This window comes from Heterocephalus glaber, unplaced genomic scaffold (genome assembly GCF_053883595.1).
Source record: "Heterocephalus glaber isolate CG9 unplaced genomic scaffold, H.glaber_assembly_v1.0 deba00001472, whole genome shotgun sequence".
NCBI lineage: Eukaryota > Metazoa > Chordata > Mammalia > Rodentia > Bathyergidae > Heterocephalus > Heterocephalus glaber.
In genome coordinates, this window is record NW_028258315.1 from 17,100,030 (window position 1) to 17,124,980 (window position 24,951).

At 39.0% G+C, this 24,951-nt stretch overlaps 1 protein-coding gene across 2 annotated transcripts in view; it reads left to right on the top strand.

Moving 5' to 3' along the window:
* The first annotated feature begins 747 nt into the window (after window positions 1-747).
* Window positions 748-24,951, top strand: part of Rnf144b (ring finger protein 144B) — a 191,803-nt gene continuing 167,599 nt past the window's right edge. The window contains exons 1-2 of one of the 2 annotated variants that reach the window (XM_021260583.2): window positions 755-874; window positions 4,311-4,387. The gene's annotated coding sequence lies outside the window, so the exon portion shown is untranslated. Of the gene's footprint in view, window positions 875-4,310; window positions 4,388-24,951 lie in introns of both variants that reach the window. The other variant, XM_021260584.2, reaches the window with a different exon arrangement.

Consider the following 24,951-nt stretch of genomic DNA (forward strand, 5'->3'; position numbering starts at 1 on the left):
GTAGTGTCATCTGACAATTCTACCTCCATGTTCCCAGCGGGGATTAGGTGATGTTTCCCGGTCCCTTCCCATTGTTCCTTAGCTTCTATATTATTCAGAGAGCTCTGCCCTTTGCGAGCTGGTTCTCCATCAGAGCTCTTTGCACACATCCACCTGCTCCGGTCTGGAACTCGAGCCTCAGAACTGGGTCTCTCCTAGGTGAGCAGAGCCTCCAGGCGGCTCGGTAATCGAACCCAGGGTGTAGCTGACGGCTCCTTCCCGACTCAGGGCTTGGCCAAGGAGCCTGGAACAAATTCTTCCTCGGGCCAACTCGACCTAAGTTTAAATAGCAGGAATGTCTACATTTTAAGAACAATAAAATGGAAGGTTTGTTTTGGAAAATTTTAAATGACTGGCGGGGGAGCCTCCACACGATCTTCACGTGAACATCAAACGTTCAGTGACGTGGCAGACAAGAGCGGAGGCAGGGCTGAATGTAGAGGGTGCCTTGGACCTCACTGGGCAGATCTAAGATTTTAAAAGGGGTTTTAGAAGTCGTCCAGCGCCCCAGTTTCCAGGACCACTTGCGCTACCTCCTTCCCGGAGAGCGCGTTTCTGAAGGAGGCGCGCGCGCGCCGGGGAGGAGGAGGAGGCGGCGGCGAGGGCAGCGCTCTCGGGGAAGAGGCGGGGGAGGCTCGGCCGCGTCCGCGGAGGAGGGAAGGGGCCCGTCAGGGGTTGGGGAGGCCGGAGGAGGAGGAGGGGTCCGGACACCTTTGATGCCCGAACCCGCTGCTGCTGAAGACGCGCAACGCGCAGCCCGAGCGGGTGAGCGCCCCGGGAGGGAGCCTGGCCGCACCCCGGGTCTCCCAGCTGCGCACTTGGACCCGGACTCCAGGTAAGCAGAACCGGCTGCCGCCTGCGCCCGTGCTCCTCCTGGACCCGCAGTGCCAGGTACCCGTTCGGCCTCCCCCGCGCTGTCACCTTCTCCTTCCCCGGATCCCATGGGCGCCGGGCTGAGGTGCTGGCAGGCGGTCCGAAGGGGGCTCAGATCCTGAGCGATCCGCGCTTCTTCCCCGCGGCCAGAGGACCCCCGCCTCCTCTCCAGGTTCCACCCTTCACTTTCGCCCTTTTCCCCGGGCAGCTCCAGAAGCCCTGCGCCCTGGGCTGTTGGGTGGGTGCGGGAGGCAGAGGTCTTCCTTCCGCTCCAGGTGTGTGGCGCAAACACCCGCGCACTGATTTCCCCCAGGTCTGAAATATTATCCAATTTGAAACACCGTAGCTCCTCTTCCTCCAGGACCCCCCACCCCGTTACTATGCTAACTCTGGGAAAAATATTGATTCCATCGTGGTAAACGTTCCACCTTTTGTATTTACACCAAACAATAGGTTAGGGTTCTTTTTTTATTTTCTTGTTAAATACATAAATTGACAAGGTTTTCTGGTTAATAACAGTGCTAGAACTTTATCACAGCCTAGAGCGCAGTAGCTCTTACTCAGGCGACGGAGGCAGAAAAAAAAAAAGCAAAAAATAAAAAAACCGGGCCTCACCTTAAGATCCTGATTCAGACGTGGGGGTGGGCCCGTGTGTGTGAGCCTGCGCTCGAGTGTTACAGTTAGTGTTACAGTTTAAGCCCCTCCAGGGATTGCGATCCCCTCTCCCAATAGTCCACGAAAGCATCTGTAAGGTCTGCGTGGGACAGCACCTGGAAAGCTAAGTGTGAACAGAAAACAGGAATGGGGCGACTGAGTGAAGCCAGTTTCCCTCAACTTGAAATCGTTTCAGCATCCTTAATTCTGAGATGACAATTTTGGTAAGGGTTAACATTCGTTTGAAACTCAGACACAGGATGGGGAGAAACAGTATACTTCTCAGAGAGTTGGTTAAAGAGTTAGCTTTTCAATATCAATTTTTAAAATGTAAGAATTCGATCAGCAGCACGCTGGGGGTTAGAAGGGGCTGAGGCCTATTCTCCAGGCAATCAGAAAATATTTCTTCCCTACTGGCCTTGACGGGCTTTTTGTCAGTGATGGAATGCAAGCCGTTGGTATTTTAAACCTGTTGCTTCTTTTAAGGCAACTGACTCCAATGGGATATTATCTATCTCCAGGGACCAGGAGGAAGAATGATCATCTAAATTAATTTAGATCTTGTTTATGCTTCTAATTATTTAGACCAAAATCTTCTACCTTGAATTGGTTAAGAGAGCCTGTAAATTATCTTGTATTTGCATAAATACTAAATGTCTTTCCATCTTGGGGTTTGTCATAGATGGACATCTGCTGCTTTTCCCTTTTCGTGTATGTCCATATACGTGCTTGACACATTGTAAGAACCTCACCATCAGAGGGCAGCTGCCAAGGAAAACAATGATTGTTATTTGTCTGTCTTGGAAAATTGAGGTGAAGGACTAATTTTGAAGAAAAAAAATTGTAACATAGGTAAAATGTTTAAAGGATGTATTTTTTTTTATAAAATGAGATACCTGCTATGGAACAGAAGTGATATTCAGTACCTGCTTTCAAGAATATTAAGGACAAGCTGGAGACTAAAGCCTTTTGAACTTTTAAGAAAAGACTCACTGTCTAGTTATTGTGCCAATGTGATTGTTTTCCTGGCAACCTTTTTCTCCTTTCTAAAATTAACTTTCCCCCACGAAAAAAAGTGCAGATGCACATGATTCAGCCCAACCAAGCCTAGGAATTACTGTGTTTGAATTTTTAAAGTGACCTTAATTCATCCTTATAGATCTAGTATTTGCAACCCATGCCACAAAATAAGCAGACATATTTATTGCTTGCTGACCTTTGCAGAACTTTGGCTTAATGAGAGTAGTAATTGCCAGAGTACAATTTTATTGGTTTAGCCAAAAATGTTATTATTTTCCTAAGGTTTTTGTGTATATGGGTGTACACTTGATCTGGGGCTTACATTATATATATATATATATATATATATATATATATATATATATGTTACACATGTTTTTAATAGGAACAAAAACACAATATTTTTCTGCACTGGAATATTATAAGCATTAGGTTTTGATTACTTTTTCATGGAAATTTTAATATGACAGAACTAAGCTTCATGGAAACAGTTCTATAAAGATCTGTTTGGAGTTAGAAGTCCTTTTTAAAAAAAGGTATTTGAAGCCCTTAGTTTGCTGCCTGCTTGGCCTACGCAGAACAGTCCTTTGTGGGTGAGTAAGGGTGGTATATCCAGTGCTGGCAGCCTTGGACAGTGGATGATTAGACCCTGCCTCTCTTCTACTCTTTTACAGACCTTTAATTTAGTCTGTAACTTGATGCCTCACTGACCCCACACTCTCCCTGCCAGGCTTGCTCACAGAGGAATTGCTGGCACTTTGGGTTGAGTATTTTTTCCTCCCATCCATTAGAACATGTTTGCATAAGTTGCAGAGTGCAGTTACATTTTTAGCTCAGTATTCTAAGAAATTCCTTTGCCCAGGCAGAGAGTATTGTTAGTCAGCTTGCATCACAAATTGCCTTATTTCACTGTACTATGTTAATTTCCCAGTGATTCAGCAATTTCGAGATAGAGCCATGTAGTGTTAAAATTGGAAGACACTTTAGAAGTCATCTAGATTTTAATCATTTCTTTCTACAGATGAGATGAATATTGAAGTACTAATCCAAACTTTGAGAATAGACATTAAATTTTGTATCTCTCCAGTTCTTGTAGAAATGAGGATTTTGTTCAGTTGGAGTGAATTTATATGAGTTTGGTAATGTGACAATGGGAGCAAAATAGGTTGCAAATCTCAACTAGATTTCCAGTGAAACTTAAAAGTAGCATTAAAGGCAATGTAGGTACCTTACAAAGTTACCAGGGCTTTATTTATTTTATTTTTTATTTTTTTGGTTTTTTGACACAGGGTCTCACTTTGTAGTTCAGACTGGCCCTAAACTCACTATGCAGCCCAGGCTAGCCTCAATCTGGCAGTGATCCTCCTGCCTCTGCCTCCCAAGTGCTGGGATTACAGGATCACAGGCATGAGTCACCATGCCAGGCTCCAGGGCTTTTGCTACACTGGGCGGGGACTGCTTAACCTGGCTGACAGAAGAAAAGTGGTTCCCAAGACAGATGGAGTGAGTTCATGGTGTGTGAGGCCCAGGACTTACTACATGAGCCAATCATTCCAGAATAGTTAGCCTTCACACTCTTCCCCAGAGATTTACTCTGACATAACGGAAATAATCATTAGAAGTTCTAATCCTCAAAACCCTTTCATAGTCCCCCCCCCCCCCATATTGGGGATTGAACCTAAGGAGCGCTGACTACATCTCCATCCTTTTTTATTTTGGGACAGGCTCTTGCTAAGTTGCCCAGGCTACATTCCAACTTGCAGTCTTTCGGACTCAGCCTCTTCAGTTGCTGGGATTGCAGGTATGCAACACCATGCCTGGCTAGAAGCCTCACTTCTTGATGCTTGTGTCTTTCAAGATCGTCTGTCTTAAAGAACTACCTTCCATCTTGAAGATCTACTTCCTGAGATGGTAGTGTTGAATGTTTTTCTTTTCTCAGTAGTTACAAAACCCTTTATCCTGACATATAGTCCCTGGGAAGATTGAATTCGACCTTGAGTGATCATATGGGATAACAAGAAGTGATTTTATTAGTACCACAATTTGTTACCTACCATTTCACATAAATAAAATATCTTTACAGTCCTCAGGAGCAGCAATTATTATCCCCTCTATATAGATTTGTGACTCTAAGAGGTTGGCACATTGGCCAAGGATATATACCATTTTAAACACGTGTGGGAGCATGCACCTGAGCACATATAGAACCAGAAACAGAAAGAGAGAGCACAGCCAGGGCCAGGCTTCTTCCTTTTCTTCTCAAAAGAACCCAAGGGTTGAACCCCTAATGACCTAAGGACCTCTCACCAGCCATTAGTTACAGTGGAATCTTGGGGGACACAAATCATATTCAAACCATGGCACCCAGTTTTCAAACACCTTTGTAATTATTTTATCCTTAAAACAATTGCTTTCAAGCTGAGGGAACTTGACCTGTGGGTTTGGAAGATCTGTCAGTTGAATACTTTCCCAACACTACCTGGAATCTTTTTCAGGTTAGTTATCTTAGTCTCATTTTCTTCACCTAAAAAGCGGGTTTAAACTCCTGGGGAAGGTAATATTTGCCAGACAGAGCTATGAAGATTACCCTAGATAGTTGGATAGATTGTTGGAATACAGATTTATGACAGCAAGAAGGCAGGAGAATGGCCCAGTGGGCGTGTGGAGCCAGAAGAGACCTTCAGCAATGAAACTCTGAAGACCCAGGAGAGAAGTCAGTAGAGGGAGGTTGAGATGGAGTGGCCAGAGCATAGGAGAAAGACCAGAAGAGAGTCAAGCCAGGGAATCACAGGGAGTATAGAAATTTAACAAAACAGCAGTCATATGAGAACTAAGAAGTTACCACTGGGTTTGGCAATTAGGAGCTTAGTGCGACTTCAGCCACAGCAATTTGAGTAGAGAGGTGCAGGTAGAAAGATGAAACAGTGGAATGATTAGTGAGTACATGGAAGATAGGAAAAGTGAAAAGCCAGTAAAAATACGTTTATACATTAGGAGAAAGAGAATTAATAGGGAACAGAAAGAGGTCAGTAACTCAGATTGGGGAATCAGATTTGGATTTGAAGGCATAACAAATTAAAAACAAATTTAGAGATTGAAAAGTTGATCATTTATATTGTTTTCAGTTAGAGATATTAAAAATAAGCTAGGCATGGTGGTGCACATATATAATCCCAGCACTTGGGAGGCTGAGGCAGCAGGATCACTGCAAGTTTGAGGCCAGCTTGGGCTACATAGTGAGTTCAAGGCTAGCCTGAACTACATAGAAAGATCCTGTTTCAAAAAGCCAATAAAAATAAAAGCATCACTGTTTCACATTACCTTACTTCAGGTAATATTAACATTAGAGCTGGGGTATTGCATGGGGATAGAGCACCCGTCTGGCATGCACAAGGCCCTCCCCTGCATGGGAGTAAAATAACATTAAAAAGTTGAACACGCTAACGTTATGAGAAAAATAGTGTCTCGGTGATTTTTTTTTTTCCTCCTTAAGAATTATATTTCTCCTCTGGGTTCAAGTTTCTATTTCTCATTCTTCTGGAATCTGGCTTCATCAGTTGTCTTTTCTTTCAAGTATTTCCAAGCTCTTCTTCTCTGTTGATTCTTTATTAACATATAAACATACTCCACTCTCCTATCTTAAAAAGTATGGGACAGAATCAATGAGGGCACTAAAGAAAGCAGAGGCAGAGGGGATGGGAGGAGGAACCTAGTGGGAGAAATGTATAAATAGCATTAATAGGACTTGGAGACGGGTTGGATGCAGCAGGTTAAGGGAGGAATCCAAGGTAACTCCTGGGGATTCAGTTTGGTTGGTTATTTTGTACATAGTGCAGTCATAGAAAAGGAGAAACCTGGTGGGAGAATGCAGGCTCTTGCCTTCAGTCCAGTATGCTGCAGGGTGTAGAGGTAAGAGTCTCTGACTCCGTGAGCCCCTGTGTTTGTGTGCTTCTCACTGGGCTCCCACTGCATCTTACTCCTAACCCACTGGCATTCCTCTTCTTCAGAGTTGTCATTCAAACCTTGTTTTTGGAGTTACAAATCAAGTGTCCCTTATTTGAAATGCTTGGAACCAGAAAGAAATGTTTCAGATTTTGGAATATTTGCATATATATATACACTCTCTTAGGAACGGGACTAAGTCTAAACATGAGATTATGTCTCATATTCACCTTAGACACATAGCCTGAAGGTATTTTTATACACCATTTTTAGTGCACCTGTGTTTTTACTACAATATTTCATATGAGATCAGGCATGGAACTTTCCACTTGAGATATCATGTTGCTGCTCAAAAATTTTCAGATTTTGGAGCATTTTGGATTTTTGGATTATGGATCAACCTATATTTAACTTTTGGGAATTGCTTCTGGTAGTTTTTGAACCATCGAAGTGTGTATATTTTGTGAGCTGGAAAGACAAAAATGAACCATTTGATAGAAATATGACTATACAAGTTTCAGGGTGTTAGAATGGAACTTTTTTAGTTTCAGTGGTGTTTTTTGGTTTTTTTTTTGGTATCGGGGATTGAACTCTGAACTCGGGACCTTGCACTTGCAAGGCAGGCGCTGGAACCACTGAGCTAAATCCCCGGCCCTTGTTTCAGTGTTAAATGTGGCTCATGACAATAGAGGTTGCATTCCAAAGTCAGGTAAGAACAGAATATAGTTTTGGAAAAGGAAGCACAGGAAAATCCATTTAGCATTGTTTGGAAAACAACTTAACTCACTGGCCATCTCCAGCTGATACAAGAGGTTGGAAAGGCCAAGAAAATAATGACTAGGAGATGATTTTTTAGAGTTGATGGTGGGTTTGAATCCTTTCTTGGTTACCATGAGAAGAAATAGCTGTTAGGTACTTAACCCTTCAAGGCTAGAGATAAAGAGTTTAATGGAGATTATTTGGAGTGTTTTATATGTATCTCCCCATGGAGAGGATCAGTGATTCATGCCTGAGAAGTTTAAAGAAGAAGAAAGTATCTGGTATCTCTTCTGATGGTGGAGCAATAAAGATGTAGCATGTTGTCCCATGATTTGACAGAGCACAGCATGCAGGGCTATTCCCAGGGACAAAAGGTAGACCATGCTGAAGCATAACCTGGCTTGGGGTTATCTCAGGTGATGTGTAAGGGGGCCTTCTGGATCCCGCTAGGGTAAACAGAGCCATAATTAGCCATCTGCAAAAATGCATCTTCAGTGATAGGAGTGGTATACTAGATTCTCCACTTCCCAACTTCTCATTCCTACCACCAACATCCTACCTGTGGTTCAGGAGAAAAAGTCAGCTGTAAATATTCACCAAGCCTGCAGATCACTATCCTTCCTTAGGTCATTCATCTATCTTAAAGGAGAACTTTCTTACTGCCTCGTCTTCCCTCATCTCATCTTCAGAATGAGAGATTGGTATCAAAAACTGGAGTTGCCTAAATTAACAATCAGGAGAAAGCAACCTTTCCATGTCCACCTTTCCTGGTGCAATGTTCAGCAGACCATACCTTTAGTTGAAGTTGGAACAGTTTGAGTGCTACATTAGACTGGATATATTAATAACAAATATATTAATAACAAAACTGTGATGATATTTTGGACTTGGAGTGACTTGGAGAGTCTTCAGTGACCAGAAAAGTTATGACAACTATCTTGAATTTAGTTCAAGGACAAAGAAAGACTCCATCTCAGTCAAGATTTTCCAGAAAAATAGATTCAATAGGAGCTATATAACTATATACAAAGGGATTTATAAATGAGATGTGGCTCTCACAATTATGGGTGCTGAAAAGTCCCTTGGACTGCTGACTACAAGTTGGAGATCCAGGAACACCAGTGGTATAATTCAGTTTAAGTCTGAAGGCCCGATAGCCAGGAGGTGTGATGTTTGAGGGCAGGTGAAGGCAAATGTCTCAACTCAAGGAGGAGAATTTGCCCTCCCTCTGCATTTTTCTTCTATTGAATCCTTCAGTGGGTTGAGTAATGCCTTCTTCCTTTGGCAAGGGGTGATCTTAACTTACTCTTTGGAGTCAAATGTCAATATCTTCTAGAAATACCATCACAGATCCACCCAGAAAAATGTTTTCCCAGCAATCTGGGTATCCCTTAGTCCAGTCATGTTGACATATGAAATTAACCATCATGAAGAGGCAATGGACAAAATAGATAAAGTAACTTTCTCATATCATCCAAGTCTTGCTTGCTCGTTTTTTTTTTTTTTTTTGGTACCAGGGATTGAACTCTGGACCTTGAGCTTGCTAGGCAAGCGGTGGAACCACTGAGCTAAATCCCCAGCCCTTGCTTGCTCTTTATAATGGTCATCTATGGTTTTTCAATGATACATAGAAAGAGGGTAAAAGGAAAGGGCAGAAATGATTATTATGTGAATTAAACTTATTCACAGAAATGTCATAACTATTTTCATTTCTTAAAAATGATGCTAGGAGCATTTTAATCAATTTAAACATACATTAGGTAATTTTAAAATGAGATTTGCAATCTGTTCCACAGCTGGAGAAATGAGCTGAGATAGTGCCTGTGTGTAATAAGCACATAGGACATTTTACTCTTTCTGTTTCCAGAGAATCACAGAAGCAATAAACAGCTAAGATTAATTGTTCTCCATTTGTATTCTGCCACTGACCAATTAAAAAAAAAACTATGTTCCTGTAAAACAATAAAGATGATGCCCATAAGCCAGTAAACTCTAAAACAAACAAGAATGCTAATGGATTTCTCTGTTTAGCATTTTTTAAAAAGGGCTTTAAACTATTAGTTTCCAGATTATGTTCCCAGATCTTTCAATGTTATTCAATCAAAATCATTTAATAGTGAAGTGACAAAAGAAAAATCCAAATAACATGTTCTATTAATGTGTTCCTAAATGTTGAAAAGATAACTTGAAAAACACATATGAGTTATATATGAAGTATTTGCAATGACAGAAAACAAGTATAGTTTATTCTGTAGAAGGGAATCTTGGACCCAGAAGTAGAATTTAAATTGGCCTGAGAGAATAGAGCAAGGGCAGTGCCTTTGCATGGAAAAGTGACCCAATCTTTTGTTATTTTAGGGAAGCTCACACTGTGCCTTAGGATCTTGAGGGTAATTCTGGGTTGCTCTAATGCTCTTTTGGATGCCATATGCACTTCCTTTAGTGTAAGTAAGAGTGCTAAAAGTGCTCTGCTAATAAGTTGTGTGATGTTGAGTATTAAATATCTCCTACTACTGTTTTTTCCCCTGTTGCAAAGTCCAGTCTCCCAGGATTCCCACATGCAGGTGTATACACCATAAGAAGGAAGTATCCCTCTTGAGTGTGAGTGATATCTGTGAAGGTGATGGGTTTGTTACTCTCATGTTATGTTGTATTGTGTTAGGTTAGGTTATGTTATGCCATGTAAGTTCTACCAAAGCAGGCTCACTCCTGCCTGAAGGAAGAAGAGAGAAATACTTTTGAACAACAATATAACCTTCAGACTATACTGACCTACTTTCCCCCCTTAAATATATTTTCAATTCTAGAACTCTATTTGGTAGTTTTTGAAATCTCCCCATTCTTTTATTTTATAATGTTCTATTCTATTTTTTGTCAAACATTTAAAGCACATTAAAATTTTTAGAGCTGTGTCATCTATATTTCAGGTGCACCTTTTGTTTCACCTCCTAATTACCTCTTTTCCAGGATGATTTGTTTGCCTATATGCCTCATCACTGTTGACTACAAGTTCATCAGCATGTGAGTTTCATGTATCTTGAGTTGTGAAGGTGTTCTTGTGAGGCAGTTTTACATTTTATTTGTCAAGGCCTATTTGGTTTCTTAGTTTTCAGATCCAGTTTCCAATCCTGTGTAGAGGCCATTTGATCTACTTCCTTGTAATTTCAACAAGCTTAAATCTCTAATTTCTCATGAGTGATTCTTTTTCCATTTATAGTGGGGCAAGAAGCTTTTCTACTGCTTTTCTTTTGAAAGGAAGGAGTTTTTCTAGTTCTTCCTTCCTCCTGACTTTATATAAGTTGCCTAATTCCAGCTCCATATGGTAGATAAGCCCTACAGACCAAGATGCATATCCTGTTATTATTTTCTGGTAAATCTTCAATTGCTAATCACCTCTGTAGGTTTTGGGTTACTTTTTTGTTTCTTGGGTTTTTCTTTTCTAGTTTTTCCTCCAACTATATTTTAAAAAATATGTAGTCATATTTTATCCAGAGCATTGTTATGGCTTGTATTTAGATGTCCCCCCAAAGCCTCATGGACTCATAGGAGGGGCTTTTGGGAGAAGGTGAATCATGGATATGTAATACTCGATTAAGGGTGTGTGATACCGGATTAGTCTCCTGATTGGTTAACATAGTTCTAGGTGTGAATAATGGGAAGGCCCATGTTGCCTGCAGGTGGCACCATGAAATAGGCTTGTAACCTGGATAGAATAAAAGGGAAAGTAGAAAGTAGGCTGCTGTTGGCTGCTTCCTCCTGCCTGTCATGCTGTGGACTGTTTCTCCTCTGCCATGACTCCCTGCCTTGGAACTGGCTGACTATGGACTGAAAGATCTACAAACTGTGAAGTAAAATAAACCTTTCCTCCTCTAACTTGTCGGGGTTGGGCATTTTGTCCCAGCAACAAAAAAGTAACTAAGACAGATTTTGGTACCAGAGAAGTGAGGTCATTGCTGTGACACTACCTGACTATGTGGTTCAGGAGCTTTTGGAATTGGTTTGTAGGAAGAGTTTGGAAAGATTTGGAGATGCTGGCTGAAGCAGCCCTGGAATGCTACAAACTGAGCTTGATGGGAGATTTTGATCAGAACTCAGAAGACAAGAACGCTGGTAGAGATACAGCTGATAAAGACCAGGCTCAAGAGGTTTCAGTTGGGAAAAAAGATTACATTGGCAGTTGGACTCCCAGCCATGTGTGTTATGCTTTGGCAGAAAATTTTGTCTGCATTTCTCACATGCCCTGAGACTTTATATGAGACTGAAATTAATGGCAGTGGACTAATGGATCTGGTGGAAGAAATTTCAAGACAGTCTAATATTGAGGTGGTGGCATGGCTGCTGTTGGGGTTTTTTAGCCTTATATACCTTGAGAATCAATAACAAACAGCCCCAAAAAGATTTAAAAAGTTTTGAGTTTGGCCAGAAAGGAAACTTCAGTAAAGTTGCAGACAGAAAAGATGGAGCAGAGGAGAACTTGGTTGCTGAAATGATTGGCATTTAAAAACCAAGTACTTTGGAACTGGACTAGAAAAAAATAGCGGGAGGGCATCATAAGAATCATCAGGACTCCACTCTTTGCAGCCCCCAAAATGCAAAGGTAAAAGACTGCTTTGAGAAGAGAGCCCCAGGGCACTACAACCCAGAATGACTGTCTCCTAGGGAATTTGTACCTCAGGACTGGGTTCATAGTACTCTGCAATCCAGGCACTTAATCCAAGGCACTACATCCAAGAAAGAAGGAACCCTGGCTACTGTTCCAGCTGGTGACAGATTTTGGGGTCATCTATGGTGCTGGTTTTAGGTACACACAGAATGCAAGAGTTGTGGAGTCAGGAAGGCTTCCACCCAGATTTCAGAAGGCCTGGGGGCCAAGCAGTGTGTCCCTGAGAGGGAAGAGTGTGGAGCTGAAAGTGCAATGGAGACCCCAGGAGATTGGAGAAACCAGGAGCGAAAATTGTCTGAAGAAAGCTTCAAGGAGTGAGCAAAGCCAGCCCAAGAGAAAAGCCATGAGGGCTGCAATGACCAGCAGTGCCATGGGGGCAGAGCCACCCAAGCCCTTTGGAGTTCATGTCATGCCACATATTGCCCCAGGTTCTGGACATGGAACTGCAGGACTTAATGTTTGCCATGATAGATTTTTGTTTTGCTGTAGTCCCATTCTTTTCTATCCCCTTATTTCTACCTTTTGGAATGGGAATGTTTATCTTGTGTCATAATATATTGAAAGTGTTTAACTTCTAAAAAGTTTTTATGGGGGCTTGCAGCTAAGAATTTGCCTTAGATCTCAGAAGAGAATTTGGACTTGGGCTTTTCAGCAATGCCAATTGTTAGGACTTTGGCAACTCTTAGAGATGGACTAAAAGCATTTTGCATAAAGGGATGTGCATAAGTCTTTTAGGGGCCAGGGGTAGAATGTTACGGCTTGTATTAGGTGTCCCCACAAAGCTTCATGTGTTCATAGGTGAGACTTTTGGGAGTGGCTGGATCAGGAGGGTGTGATCCTGGGTTAGTCTGCTGGTTGGTTTAGCACAGTTCTTGGTGTGGATAATGGGAAGGCCCACTCTGTGTGTGTGTGGCACCACTAATAGGCTCGTAGCCTGGATAGAATAGAAGGGAAAGCAGAAGGAAGACTGCTTCTGGCTCTTTCCTCCTACCTGCCATGCCACGGACTGTTTCTCCCCTCCCATGCTCCTCTGCCATGCCTCCCTTCCTTGGAATAAGGTGACTATGGACTTCTACAACTGTGAGGTAAAATAAACCTCTCCTTCTTTAACTTGTGGGTTTGGGGTATTTTGTCACAGAAATAAGAGAGTAACTAAGACTATATATATATATATATATAAATATAAAATATTATAACTATCATATATTATTATATACAGTATAATTATATATTATTTATATATTATATATTGTTATTTATATTATATATTATTATTAATATATAATATATCAATATATTATATACTTATATATAATATATTATATAATTATATATATATTAGCAGGAAAATGTGTGGAATAGTGTGGGGAAAAAATGGGCTTCCTAGATCAGCTCAGCATTCTTTACTGACTAGAAGACCTTAAATTCATTTTGTGACCTCTTCCACCAAAATCTTATTTTAATTTTTGTTGAAATTTCATTGAATCTATCGATTAATTCAGAGTGAATTTGCATATTTAAAATATCAAGTCCTATTTATAAATGTAGTGTATATTTCACTGTTTAGCTTAATACCTTTTAATGTCTCATTAAAAGTATGCATTTAGGCTGGGGATTTAGCTCAGTGGTTTTGCCGCCTGCTGCGCAAGTACAAGGACCCGAGTTTGATCCCTGGTACCCCCCCAAAAAAATGCATTTAAAAGATAGGTATTTTGGTCTGGGGATTTAGCTCAGTGGCACTGTGCCTGCCTGGCAAGTGCGAGGTCCTGAGTTCAATCCCAGATACAAAAAAAAAAAAAAGATAGTTATTTTATAATTATTGGTAAATTTAGCTCCAGGTTTTATACCTTATTTCTAGGTGTTATTCCTGGCTTGTTGAATAAGCATGAGAAAATGATCTAATTATAATTTTAATTTGAACTATTTAATTACTATTATTTAACTCAATTTCTTTTTTTTCTTGGTACTGTACATCGAACTCAGGACCTTGCACTTGTGAGGCAGGCAGCAGAACCACTGAGATAAATCCCTGGCTCCTAACTCAATTTCTTAGTGAGAGTAAAGTAACAAACTCATTGGATAATTCAGTTGTTTAGCATTTTTCTTTATTAGCCTCAAAATATAGCTCAAAACCTTAAAACATATTTACTAAAATTATCCAAAATGCTATAAGGCAAAACTTTGTGGAACAAGTCAAAATAGAGCAGGCTATAGAATAGCAAAAGCAATTCTAGGCAATAAAGACAAAGTAGGGACTATCACAATCCCCAACTTGAAACTATACTATGAAGGTATTGTGATAAAAACAGCATGGTACTGGCAAAGAAACAGACCTGAGGACCAGTGGAATAGATTAGAAGATGCAGAAACAACCTCAGACACACTCAACTACCTCATCTTCGACAAAGGAGCCAAACACCCTCGCTGGAGAAAAGATAGCCTCTTTAATAAATGGTGCTGGAAAAATTGGGTTTCAGCTTGCCAAAGATTAAAACTAGACCTGTATCTCTCACCATGCACTAAACTAAAATGCAAATGGATTAAAGATCTAAATATTAGAACAGAAACACTAAACTGGCTGGAAGAGAGGTTAGGTAGAACTCTTGAAGACATTGGTGTAGGAAAAGATTTTATGAACAAAACCTCAGTTGCCTGTGAACTAGCAAAACAATCAACAAGTGGGAAACAAACAAACAAACAAAAAAACAAGTGGGATCTCTTCTTACTAAAAAGCTTCTGCACGGTAAGAAACCACCAGCAGTATGAAGAGACAACCCACAATGTGGGAAAAAATTTTCACCTGTTGTCCCTCAGACAAAGGTCTACTATCTAGAATATACGAAGAACTTAAAATCAGACCTCCCAAATTTAAAGACCCAATCCAAAAATGGGCATCTGAAATGAACAACATTTCTCAGACAAAGAAGTAGAAATAGCAAATAAATGTATGAAAAAATGTTCAACATCACTGGTTGAGACATGCAAATGAAAACAACAGCAGAGATTCCATCTCACCGCAGAAAGAATGGCTGCTATCATGAAATCAACCAATAACAAGTGCTGGTGGGGCTGTGGGGAAAGAGGAACCCTGCTCCACTGCTGGTGGGAGTGTAGACTGGTGGAAGCACTGTGGAAATCAGTATGGAGATACCTCAAAGAACTAGGACTGTAAGTCCCATTTGACCTAGCTATTCCCCTGCTGGATATCTTTCCCAAAGAATTAAAAGAGTCATACCACAGTGATATATGTACACCCATGTTCATAGCAGCACAATTTGTGATAGCTAAAACTTGGAAGCAACCCAATTGCCCATCAACTGGAGACTGGATAAAGGAAATGTGTTTTTTTTTAATAAAATGGAGTATTACTCAGCCATAAAGAACGAGAAACTAGAGATATTTATAGCTAAATGGATGCACATTGAGGTGATACTCTTTTTTGTTTTGTTTTGTTTTGTTCTTTTGGTACGGGGGATCGAACTTGGGTCCTTGTGCTTGCGCAGCAGGCGGCGAAACCACTGAGCTAAATCCCCGGCCCTGAGGCGATACTCTTAAGTGAAATAAATAGGACACACGTGTAAATACCAAATAGTTTCTCTAATGTGAGAAACTGAAAGTATAAATAAGGACTAGAAGGTATAATAGATAATGTGAAATAGGAAGAAAAGATGCAAAGGAGAAGGGGAAATGGCAGGGGTAGGGAAAAAGAAAGAAGAGAATGGAATTAATATGAGAAAATGAAAAAATGGAAACCAAGTCTTTGTAGATAGGGAAGGGTGGAGGGGTTGAAGGGAGGGCAGAGGAAAGGGGAAAAAATAAGAACCAAGATGGATTATGTAAAGGTGCAAATTTCCAATGATGAATGTCATTATATTGTATACCTTAAATGTACCAATAAAATTAGTAAAAAAATAGAAAAGGCTAATAGACTAGTAAACTAAACTAATATATCTGTTTTTATTACTTGACATATGCTAGATTGAGAATTTTAAAAGTCATTGTTGAAAGATAGACATGGCGGAACTCTGAGCAGACATGGATGCATTATTAGACTGGGTAGCTCAGCTTTATAGTGAGCTGAGTGGGCTTTGTCCCTGGGGTATGGTATCAACTCAGACACAACAGAAATATAAGTTTGCAAAGGGGTCTCATAGTGACATCAGTGGAAACTCTAGCCCGAGCCCATTCCCCTTTCTAGACAAGACTGAAATACAAGTCTAATATTAAATCCTTCTCAGCAGCTATCCAAGGAGATGGAGACCACTTATTCTTTCACAGAAATGCTGCTATGTAATCAGTCAATAAATTGTTGCTAGCAGAGTCTTGTTGACTTGAGTTTTTCTTATTGGTTCCTTTCCCTAATGTAGACATATAGGGTTGGAAGGAGCTTCAGAGATTCAGAATTTACAAACTAAAAGTGTGTATCAGAATCCTTTTGTGATTCTGATTTAGTAGTTCCGGGGTGTGGAAAGATATGTGTGTTTGGCAGTTCCTTAGGTTCTCTGACATAACTCTTCTGGTTAGGAATCATTTCTGTAATCTAACCCTTTGATTGTATAAATGAGAGAGCTTCCTTTGAAGGAAGAAAAGTGCTCCTAATTTAAGATTGCCTTGGTTAACATAGGTAGTTAGGAATTTAAAGCCTTAATGATTCCATTTCTTCAGTTCTTTCTGAGCTCATATTTCATCACCGTCAAGTAGTAGTTTAGTTTCTGACTTAATGATTTGGGGCTTTAGGTTGACCTCTACTTTTAAAACAAACTCCATTTTTCTATACTTTTGATGAATGAACAATGCTGCACACTGTGTTTTGGGTTCAGAAATTGTGAGAAGCTCTAATTGTAATGATCCAAGTTAGTTGTAAACAGCTGCAGACCGGAGATGGCAGGCAGAGCTGGTGGGTCCAGTGCTGGAAACTACACTGGAACTTGTACAGTTTCTGTGGGACAAAGATTTGTCCCTGGGCAGGAACATAATTTTAAAAGACCTATTCAGTTTATTTTACGTTCATATATATTAGAAATTATGAATAGGATATATAATTTTTTTTTTTTGATACCAGGGATCGAACTCGGGTCCTTGCACTTGCGCAGCAGGCGGCGAAACCACTGAGCTAAATCCCTGACCCCAGGGTATATAATTTATGACCTGGTATTATCTCCTGCCCTGGACATATTTGATGACATTTCAAATAAGATATTTGCAAAAAGGGTTTGTTTTTTCAGATGAGTAAAGCAGGCTCCTGTAGACAACTGGAAAGAGCAAGAGTGTATTTTTCCTCCCAGTGGAAAGTAGGAAGAAACCCCACAGAGAATTTTGTCATTTGTGGAAGAGAAGAAAACATATTTGCTTTTCATCTTAGTTCAGGTCATCCACCTTAGTTGAGTAGTAATTAACTGATACTCTTTTCATCCATTAGACCCCAAATTCAGCCTCTTTAACAGCTTACATCAAGATATTTAAAAATATAGGATTTGATTAAAGTATTTTGAGTTTAAGTAACTTGCTTCATAATTTTTTATTAGAAGGCAAGGAGAGACTTCTATTAAAGGGAGTCGTATTTCTAATTTTATATTTTCCTTTCTCAAAGAGGAGCTTATACTATTCTCGTTCCATATTATATGAAACAAATTTTTTCTATTAAGATGAACCTAATGCTGTACATAGTGGAGCATGCCTGAAATCCCAGCACTCTGGAGGCTGAGGCAGGAGGATTGCTGTGAGTTTGAGGCTAGCCTGGGCTATGTAATGAGTTCAAGGCCAGCCTGAACTGCATGGTAAGACCCAGTCTCAAAAAAAAACCAAAAAAAAAAAAACCAAAGGAAAAAAAAAGGTGAATCTAAATGATCAGGAGTAAATGTGAGTGCCCTTCTTTCAGCCAATTGGACAGAATGACCTTAGTTTAAGTAAGATGCATTAGGCTGATTCTTATAAGGAAAAGATGTAGTGTTACAGTTTTGCCTGTGGAATTTAGAATTCTTTCAACCTTATAAGAAAAGGGACAATAATAGTACAGAACAATGAATAAATAACAGGTTATTCATCTAAATATAGTAATGCATAGTCAGGTCCAGAATGATCACAAAACTTTTGCTTTAACTGGAGAAACTACTCCTAGATGTTGGTATAAGATCCTTTGTGTGCATGCCACATGCTATAATTTTTTGAACAAAGTGACATTTTTCTGCTTCTATGACTAATAAACAATAAAACAAAGCAAAACAAAATCCTCACAACTAATGGATAATCACTATTTTCTGTAGGATTTTTTGAAATTAAGACTTCTGTATTTGAATGTTGCTTTTTAAGAGAAAGTATCTTGGTTTTAATATTTATAATGTAACCAGGAAGAGTCCTCTTGTGCACACTTATAAATTCATGTAAGTTAGGGTTGTAACTTTTAAAAATAATTTTTAAAAATTTTATTGGTACATGTTTGCAATTCATGCAGTTTACAATCATCTTGGAGAGTGGTTACATGTACATATTAAAGCTTGTTTATTTTTTCAAAATTCTCTTCCTTTTCCCTCCCCTTCCCTCTCCTCTGGTTCCCCATCCCCGCCTTTTTTTTTTTTAATTTATTTTTTAATTTATTTTTTGGTACCAGGGATTGAACTTGGGACCTTGCACTTGTGAGGCAGGTGGCGGAACCACTGAGCTAAATCCCCGGCCCTTCCATCCCCTTTTTAATACTTGTTGATATTATTTTTCTTAGCTTGTGTTGTGGCATATAGTATTTATGTTAATTGAGGTTATTAGGTTCCTGTACCTGGCACTTCTTTGTTCCTCTCATTTCCCCTTCCCCTCCTCCTCACCGTTAGCCATGGACCACTTCCCTATTGCAAGAGATCCATCCCCTTGACCCTTTGTATCCATCCTTTATAATTTTCTTTGTACTTTGCCTCACTCAAATGAGAGATACCATATGGTATTTAAGCTTGTGTGTCTGCTTTATTTCACCCAATATTATATTTTTCAGGTACATCCATTTTCCTACAAATATCTCAAGTATGCAATTCTTTCTTTTTTTTTTTTTTTGATACCAGGATTCGAACATGGCAGCCTGTGCTTGCAAGGCAGGTGGAACCACTGAGCTAAATCCCCAGCCCTGATGCTTCTAATTCTTCTGGGAAGATACTAAGAAGGGAATAGCTGGGTCAAATGGTGGCTCTAGTTTTAGTTTTTTGAGGAATCTCCACACTGATTTCCACAGTAGTTGCACCAGTTTACACTTCCATCAACAGTGGAAAAGGGTTCCTTTTCCCCCACAACCCCGCCAGCATTTGTTGTTGGTTGAGTTCTTAATAATAGCCATTTTTTCTGGGTGAGATGGAATCTCAGTGTTGTTTTAATTTGCATCTCTCAAATGACCAATGATGTTGAACATTTTTTCATATATTTATTTTCCATTCGTACGTCTTCATCTGAGAAATGTCTACTCATTTCAGATGCCCATTTTTAGATTGGGTCTTTAAATTTGGGGGGGGTGTCTGATTTTTTTAAGTCCTTTATGTATTCTAGATGTTAGTTCTTTATCTGAAGAACAGCTGGCAAAATTTTTTGCCACTGTATTGGTGGTTTCTTTTGCTGTGCAAAAGCTTTTTAATAAGATGAGATCCCAGTTATTGATTTTTTGTAATATTTCCTTGTGATCAGGGTTTTGTTCATAAGGTCTTGCCTGTACCTATGTCTGCAAGAGTTCTACCTATTATATTTTCCAGCAGATTCAGTATTTCTGTTTTAATAGTTAGATCTTTTATCCATTTTGATTTTAGTTTTATGCATGTTGATAGATATGGGTTTAGTTTACTCTTCAGCATGTGGAAAGCCAGTTTTTCCAGCACCATTTATTAAAGAGGCTGTCTTTCTTCCAGTGAGGGTGTTTGGCCCCTTTTTGGAAGATAAGGTGGCTGAATGTGTCAGGAGTTGTTTCTGCTTCTTCTAATCTGTTCCATTGATACTTGGGTCTTTTTTTTTTTTTTTTGGCCAGCACCATGCTGTTTTTACCATGGTAACTTTGTAGTATAATTTCAAGTCAGGAAGTGTGATGTTCCCTGCCTTGCCTTTGTTGCCCAGAGTTGTTTTTGCTATTCTAGGTCTCTTCTGGTTCCAAATGAATTTTAGGATTGTTTTCTCTAATTTTGTAAGGTATGTTATTGGTATTTTGATTAGGATTGCATTAAATCTGTGTAATAATTATGGAAGTATGGACATTTTCACTATATTGATTCTTCCTACTCAAGAACAAGGGATATTTTCCCATTTTTTGATATCCTATTCGATCTCCTTTTTCAGAGTACTGTAGTTTTCAAAGTAAAGGTCTTTTTTTTTGGTACCAGGGATTGAACTCGGGTCCTTGCACTTGCTAGGCAGGCGATGGAACCACTGAGCTAAATCCCCGGCCCTCAGAATTTTTTTGTTTGTTTGTTTGTTTTTTGGTATCAGGGATCGAACTCGGGACTTTGCACTTGTGAGGCAGGCAATGGAACCACTGAGCTAAATCCCCAGCTCAATGTAAAGGTCTTTTACTTCTTTCATTAGATTGATTTTTAAGTATTTCATATATTTTTGATGTTATTGTGAAAGGTGTGGTTTCGCTAATTTCTCTGTCAGTGAGTTTGTTATTTGTGTACAGGAATGCCTTTAAGTTTTGAGTGTTGACTTTGTATCCAGCTATGCTACTTAATTTGGTTATTAAATCTAGAAGTCTTTTGGTGTCTGCTATGTAGAGTATCATGTCAAATGCAAATAATGATAATTTAACTACTTCCTTTCCTATCCTTATGAATTTTATTTCTTTCTCTTATCTAATTTCTCTGGCTAATGTTTCCAGAACTATATTGAATAAAAGTCATGAGAGTGGACATCTTTATCTTGTTCCTGATTTCAGAGTGAAAGCTTTCAGTTTCTGACCATTTTTTGGGATGGTGGCTGTTGATTTGTGATAGATGGCTTTTATCAGGTTGAGATAAAGACCATCTATTTCAGTTTTCTGTAGGGTTTTTACCATGAATGGATGCTGGACTTTGTCCGTTGCTTTTTCTGCATCTATTGAGATGATCATGTGGTTTTTGTCCTTGGTTCTGTTAATGTGGTGTATTACATTTATTGATTTGTGTATGTTGAACCATCCTTGCATCCCTGGGATGAATTCTACTTGGGTGTGGTATATCACCTCCATGATTTGCTGTGTTCTGTTTGCCAGTATTTTATTGGGGATTTTTGCAGACATTTAATTAAGGAAATTGGCCTTTAGTTCTCTTTTTGGGTTGGATCCTTCTTTGGTTTTGGTATTAGGGTGATGGTTGCTTCCAGGAGAGTTGCTTCTCTTTCAGTTTCATTAAAGCATTTGAGGAATAGTGGCATTAGGTAATCTCTAAATTTCTTGTAGAATTTAACAGTGAATCTGTCAGGACCTGGGCTTTTCTTTGTTGGTAGATTTTTAATTATATCTTCAATTTCACTGACTGATATTGGGTTATTTAGAATCTTTATATCTTCTTGATTCAGCTTTGATAGTTTGTGTGTACCTAGGAATCTGTCCATTTCTTCTGTTTTCTGTCTTATGAGAATACAGATTCCAAACTGTGTATTTGGATAATATCAAGGGGCCATCACAGGTGATTGACATATACCTTCTCAGTTTGCACTTAGAAGTTGGCACTCTGTGTGGTACTTTGCGATACACACGGATGAAATTGCCTAATAACATATTTCTCAGATTATATTTCCATCACATGTCACATGACTGTATTGAAATTTAAATTAAAAATATTAGAAAAAAAATTTGGCCTGTGTGGAGTCTACTAGCTAATTAGAATCTGTTTTCCAGACCACTATTTGTTCAATATTAGTTTTGAAAATCTTTCTAAAACAAATCACATCCTTTGATGTCTTGTTAATGCTTGAGATTTTTAAAAAATTATATGGAAAACTGTTTAAGTACTTTTCAGTTTTGCTTTGGTTGAGTTCTATTATATTTTAATATTATTATAGTTTTTTTCCCTTGCATTGCTTTTCTTTGAACAATTTTAATTTTTGTATATGTGTGTGCTTAGTGAATGATAATAAAGTTATACATTAAAAAAAAAGAATACAGATTCCAGAAGTAGGTATTGATGATCTTGAGGTCCCTCTCTTCACACTCCTCATGGGCTCCAATTCTTGCTTCAGAGCCTTGCTGGGGCCTGGGGACCCACTTCTCTCCTTCTTCTCTTCCCCACATTGCTATATTCCAGCATCTGGACTCCAAATCACAGAGAGGCTGATTTGCTGCTGCTCACCACTCTGCCATCTTCCTGGTAAACATTTTTTCATGTATTTGATGAAAATTTGTATTTCTTCATCTGTGAAGTTTCTGTTCATTTCTCTTTCACAGTTCTTGGCTGGACCTTTAATTTTAGGTTGTTTGACTTTTTTGAGTTCTTTGTATATTCTAGATATTAGTCCTCTGTCTGAGACATAGTTGGCAACATTTTTTCCCATTCTATAAGTGTCTCTTCACTCTACTGCTTGATTCTTTTGCTGTACAGAAGCTTTTCGATCTGATATAATCCCATTTGTTGATTCTTGCTTCTATTTCTTGAGCGACTGAGATTCTGTTTAGAAAATCCTTTCCTACACCTATGTCATCAAGTGTTTTTTGTATTTATCTTCCAGAAGGCATAATGACAATTTTGTCATAAAGGTGCATTGTTGTGGGTATATAATACCCATGTTTATTCTTTAGAATATTTCTATTGATGAAGTATTAATTTTATGACTTTTATTATTAGCACTTAACAGGAAAAAAAAATCAAAAAATAAAGTATTGAATTTTTAATATTTATTGAGTTTTTATTAAAAAATCAAAGTTTTTAACATTGATTGTTTTTGATGTGCAAAGTCTAAAAAATAACAACAGAGGGCCGGAGATTTAGCTCAGTGGTTTCGCCGCCTGCTGCATAAGCTCAAGGACCCGAGTTGGATCCCTGGTACCAAAAAAAACCCAACAGAAATAAGTTCCTATATGAACTACAATGAAAATGAAAATACCAATAGAATCTACAACAAATATAATCTTTGCTTCAATTATCACTCTCAAGGCAGTCTTCATGCATGACAACTTCATGTTCCATGCACACATCTTGGTTACACTGAGCCCGTGTCCTTAGCTTTTCTTTCCTGTGTGGCAGGCCAATCTTGTTACCTCTCTTTTGTCTCCCTTTTTTGTCAATAGCTTCTTACTATGTTGTACAGTGTGAACTTAGCAGGAAAATATCAGTAAAGAAAAATATCAAATATGTAATGAGTGTTTAGAATAGTTATCAGCATTTTCACATCAGCTGTTTACTTGCTTGCAAAACCTAAAAGATAACATCAGAAATAAAAACCGATGTGAACTACAATTTAATATAAACAGAAATCTACCACAGTAATAATCTTTGATTCAATTGTCACACCTAAAGCAGTCATCACACATGACAACTGCATGTTTCATGCACAAGTATTGCTTACACTGATAGCATGTATGTTTTGTTTCCCTGTCCTTTTCTGTAGGGTATAGTTGATATCTTTTTTTGTTTTTCTGTTGTTGTAGTAGATCTTTGTGATGTTGCACCTGCCTGTTCACTTGCCAGCTCACTAGGGTACTCCACAATTTTTTTGAGTAGTACCCTGGGCAGAAACATTTTGTTTTTCCTCTGTTGTAAATGATCTCTTACGAGTTTCAGTCCCAATCCTCTAAGAAAATTTCTCTGTGATATTTTGCGTGTTATTTTCTGTGTAAACTATCAAACTATTTATATCTGACATGTTTAGAATTGAGTGAAATACAACCATTGGCCAAAGCCTTGTGTTTCAAGTGACATCATAGTTGATACATAATTCATCAACAACATCTACTGTGCCTTTGGTTTTGTTGTAAAAAGTTACCATCTCAGCCTTCAGTTTTGTCAAGGTTACAAAGGAGCTAAATCATGCCCTTCCCTTCTCTTCATTCAACTGTAAACACACCACCCTAAAATACTACCTAAAGCTACAGTGACCATGAAATGCTGCAATATGTTCATTAGTAGTTATATATTCAGATGGTACCATAAATTGCTTGACCTTTTGAAACAAAACTTAAACAATGAGTGGATAGCAGCCACATTATCAGTTCTTTTTCTTTCTTGGTGGGTGGTTTTATCAACAAACCTCAGGGAATTTTGAAGGAAACCAAAAGTCCTCAGTATCATTGGTATTCTACAAACCTCAGGCCCACATCCATAAGTCTTTTACATCCCTAAGTCTTTACATTCCTGCAATTACCACAAGAAAGCCCTGCTAAGTACAGTGGACCTATGAATGCTTTCAGATCAGCTAGTGAGTTGTCATAATAAACACATTTTTGAGTATGGCTCTTGGTGCAGACAGAATGTTTTACTTGTATTTCATCATTTTGTATTTTACATCTTGTGGCATTTCATCTATTACACACAATTTTCAACATTGAATGGTAGTGCTGGGAAGGTTTCACTATATTTTCAGATGCAGCTCTAATAGTGGATTTGTCCATTTGGTTGCATGACCATTTTGTACCATTTTGACTAGTCAAATATGTATATTTGACTAACATTGCTGTTTTCTTCATCATGTGAATCAGGGAGGTCTTCATCCCACGTGTCTATATTGGTCAGTTCTTGCTTTATTTCACTGTCACAGGAACTTTGGCTCACATGGCTAGTGTCATCATCTGTGCATGAGTCACCTGATGATTCGCTTTCAACCTCTTCTGAAACTTGCAAATCTGGCTTTTCATGTGCCATTGTCCTGAATTGGGCTACTTCTACCAGAAAAATCAAAAGAATACTTAGAAGAACCCCTAAATTCTAAATGCACACTTGTACCTGCTTTTGAGCTCCTATACACATCTTGCCATTCATCTGCCAGGTGGGTAAATGTACAGATAGGTTCCTTCAGTCCCCACACCCAGCTGCTGTGAGTCACAGTCATACTCCTTTATGCTAAAGTATATGTTT